The sequence below is a fragment of the Callithrix jacchus genome, chromosome 9 (genome assembly GCF_049354715.1).
Source record: "Callithrix jacchus isolate 240 chromosome 9, calJac240_pri, whole genome shotgun sequence".
In the NCBI taxonomy this organism is placed as follows: Eukaryota; Metazoa; Chordata; class Mammalia; order Primates; family Cebidae; genus Callithrix; species Callithrix jacchus.
In genome coordinates, this window is record NC_133510.1 from 6,231,739 (window position 1) to 6,236,045 (window position 4,307).

At 34.6% G+C, this 4,307-nt stretch overlaps 1 non-coding gene across 1 annotated transcript; it reads left to right on the plus strand.

Annotated features, from left to right (window-relative positions):
* Positions 1-314: 314 nt before the first annotated feature.
* On the plus strand, positions 315-416 carry LOC118144655 (U6 spliceosomal RNA). Its single transcript, XR_004729408.1, has one exon. It is a non-coding gene; the product is annotated as a U6 spliceosomal RNA (small nuclear RNA).
* Positions 417-4,307: the final 3,891 nt, after the last annotated feature.

A 4,307-nucleotide genomic window follows, 5' to 3' on the forward strand; every position in this document is an offset into this window, starting at 1 on the left:
AAAGCTCACAAGATAAAATTACAAACCTCAAAAGAAATAAGCCCCCTAAAATCAATACATTGAATATGATAAAGAAATTTATTTCTCCAGCTCTTCATCCATCTGATAAATGCTTATCAGATGACCACTATAAACTAGAGAGTTTTCAAGGAATAGTGTATACAGAGGTAAACTAAGATATTAAAGAAGGAAAAGAAACTACAGCAAACCAGGATCAGAGGAGGAGGAATCAGAGGAGGACAAGGGTGAGAATCACACAAGAGAAAAGCTATAATAAGAATTTACTCCCTGAAATTAAAACTTGATGGACATATGTTCACTTCAGGGGTATACATAATAAAATTGGAAGAATACAAAGATTAGTTTGGCTTCTCCTCAAGGATGGCATGCGATTATATGAATATTGTTATATAATTTTTAGCAGCAATTTTTAAGTCTGATAAAGATAGCACTAAAAAGGAAGTCTACAGAATAATATCACCAATGAATATTGGTGAAAAATCCTCATACAATATAATCAAATGTAATTGCACAGGAAAACAAAAATATTTTAATAAAAACAAAGAATGCTAGGATGGTACAGTAGTAGATATTTTATTATATTTTGCTATATCAATATATCTAAAGAGAAAACTCATAAGAATGTCTTCAGATAGGATGAAAGGTGCTAGATAAAATTCAAAGCCCATGTCTGCTAAAAATCACTTAGTAATTTAGTAAATAGGTGAATGCAGCGAAATACTGTGTCATTTATGCATGCCAGAATGGTCAAAACAAAACGCCAAGTTTTGTTAAAGATGTGGAGCAACAAGAACCTTCCTGCACTGTTGAAAAATGATATGTCAGAAAGTGCTAAAGCTGAAGATTTGCATAACCTATGGACCCACCAATTCCACTCTTGGGAATGTAATTGACCAAGATGAACTTAATATTTCCCTCAGCTTGACTAAACTTTAGATAGAGTTCTTCCTTACTCTAGACAGCTGACCTCCCTTTCCTTAGAGCATTTACTTTGGAAAACTTGTAATTATAAATTCTTTCTCTGCCTTTGTCAGGTGAATAGTTTGCAAATATTTTTCTCCTATTCAACCGACTGTATTTTCACTTTGCTGATTGCTTCCTTTGCTGTTTGCTCCCTTTGCTGTTCAGAAGCTTATTAGTTTGATATGGTTCCATTTCGTCTGTGCTTTTGAGGTCTTAGCCATAAAATTTTTGCATAGGCCAGTGTCCTTAAGTATTTTTTCCTGCTTTCGTCTAGAACTTTTATAATTTTAGGTCTTATGTCACTAATTCATCTAAAGTTGAATTTTTTTAGATGATGAGACATAGGAGTTTCAGGTTTATTCTTCTGCATATGGATATCCAGTTTCGCCAGCACCATTTATAGAAGTGTGTCCTTTACCCAGTGTATATTCTTAGTGTCTTTCTCTAAAAAAATCATCAATTGGATACAAATATGTAGATTTGTTTCTGGATTATCAGTTCTGCTTTATTGGTCTATGTGTCCCTTTTTATGCCAGTTCCATGCTATTTTGATTATTATAGCCTGTTAATATATTTTGAAGTCAGGTAATGTGATGCCACCAGCTTTGTTGGTTCTTTTTGTCTTTCATACAAATTTTACAATTGCTTTTTCTGTTTCTGTGAATAATGACATTGGCAGTTTGATAAAAACTGCATTGACTCTACAGATTTTGGGGGTAAGTATGGGCATTTTGACAATATTGATTCTTTCAATCCATGAGCATTTGTTTGGGTCTTCTTAAATTTCTTTCATTAGCATTTTGTAGGTTTTTCAAAATGTAATTCAAAAAAAAAAAAAACAAAAAACCTCTTGCCAGTTATACACCTAGAACTGTCTTTCTCCAGGACCTAGAAGACAAATCTATTTGAAATTTAATCCACATTTAGTCAACTGGGAGACATGTCTCCAAGCGTCTACTGGAGGGTAGAAGCGTAATATCAGTGGGTCCCTACTTCCAAGTTATCCAGCTGTCTGCTATGGTAAAGACAGATAATTGGGTATGACCTGTTGGCAAACACACATGACCTACAAACCTCCTGTACCTGCTCTTAATAACTCTCCTATCTACTTATTATTTTAGTGGAATTGAGTTTAGACTATGCTCTGCTCTCTCTCTATATTGCAATAGTCTTGAGTAAAGTCATCCTTACCTGTTTAACTTTATCTGGTGCAAGTTTTGCCTTGACATTCCCAACAGAAATGCAAACATGTAGACTCCAAAAGGACATGCACTAGAATGTTCACAGCGGTACTCTCCAAAATAACCCCAAACTTGAAAGTAGCCAACTGTCAGTCAACACTTGAATGAATACATAAGTCATGATATATTCACAAAATAATACTATTCAATAATAAAAAGGTCTACAACTGCAGGGAAACATAATATCAAATGAAAGAGGCAAAATAAGCCAGTAACAAATGAATACATTCTATTTTATTTAATTCATATAAATTACCAAAACAAGTGGAGCTTATCTATCCTCTTAGAAATCAGGCTCGTTACTATCCTTGGTGGAGATGGTAACAGAGGATTACTCAAGAGGTGCTGGTCATATTCTGTTTCTTCTTCAAAGTGCTAGTTACATGATTGTGTTCAGAATGTGAAAATTCAGCAAATTGTCTAGTTCTGAAAGATACACTTTTCTTAATGGATATTACTCTTAGCATTTTTAAAAGTCACCCAGGGATCTTGTAGATCATGCAGATTTCAGTGTCACATTTCTAGAGCTTCTCATTTAGCAAATCTAGGATGGGACTAGGATAGGAGCATTTTAACAAGCAGGTGGTCTTGGCACACTTTGGAAAATGCTGTATTTAAGGGCTGTAAGGTAATGAAACTCTAATTACTTTTTGTCAAAGAACCAATGAGAAAAAAGTAGACATAATAACATTTAAATGTGACAGAGAAAAAAATTATGGAATAAAACTCTACCAACTCTAGCATTTTGGGTGTATTTTTGTAAATAAAGAGGTGCAGTTTAGTAAACAAAGTAAAAAGCAATTTCTGCTCCATCCTAATACCAAAAGTATACCAATTTTGCAAGATTTTCTTGATCATTTACGGTTTAGGAGAGGGGACATTGCTATGGCAGTGCAACAGCAAACATGGTAACCTACATGTAGCACCTGAGTGGAGATTGAGCTGAATGTGATATAAATCCGTCATCCCTCCATCGGCAGGATTGGCTTGGCCATTCTATTATCCCCTCTATCCTTCAGTCACTCCCGCTAATGTTGCAGTGAGTAGGAACTTGGCCAAGCATGCTGTGAATAGTGTGTCACAAACCTCTTCTAAATGTAGCTACACTAAGCTGCAGCTTCTTAGGGCTTATCATCCCATTAATTCAATTCTCAGAGAAGAGACTCTGGAAAACAACAGGAACAAGGCGAATACAGCATTACGTATTCTAGGTTTAGTGGCTGCATTATCTGAGCCACACTGGGCTACTCCAGCAAAGAGGTAACTAACCAAGATCTTGTTTTATTTACGTGACTCACCAATGATCAGCAAATTATTGAAACAGTTTTGTAAATACTCTCAAAAAATTGATAAGTAAATTATACATGTCTGTAGAGTATAAAACAAGATCAAAAAATATAATTTGTTGCTGCAGGTAAGAATAAAATTTCTACATACTCACTTGGGTGTTGATACATAAAGCTATTCTCTTTTCAACTGCTTTCCTGCCTTCTTTCCTCCCGCATCCTCACTACACAATATGTTGTATTTTCTCTATAATAAATGTTGAATTCACTGATTCAGTAGTCTACAGTTTTTCTGGTTTGTCATTTGACCCATTTTAAAACTAATGGATTTCTGTTTGCCACTTTTAAATCCTCAGATATCTTCCCTGAATCATGTGATTTTTTTCCCTCTTTTGCTGTCACTTTGGTTTTGAAAGAAGTAAATCAATACCGTGGCTTACAAAGCCCTGGCAGTATTGTCGGTAAATATATTGCATTCAGTTACTTTTGCTCACTAACTGTTGCTTGATATAATACTAGAGCATCCTCTGCTGCACCAGGAAAAAAAAAATGCTATTTTGAGCTGTGAACCAAGTATTGATTTCTTTTAAAATATAATTTATATTTTATGCATTGCATCTAACCTTGTTATTTTTGTGATTTCACGGAAAAATCTCCATTTTCTCATTTGTGTATAATAGAGGAAGCCTTCTCCACAGGTGAGGAGTTGTTTTTGTTTCTCCAGCTTATATTCTGGTAAGTTCCACATATAGTCATTTAATTAATTTTACTTCTTAATGTCTCATGCATATGTTCC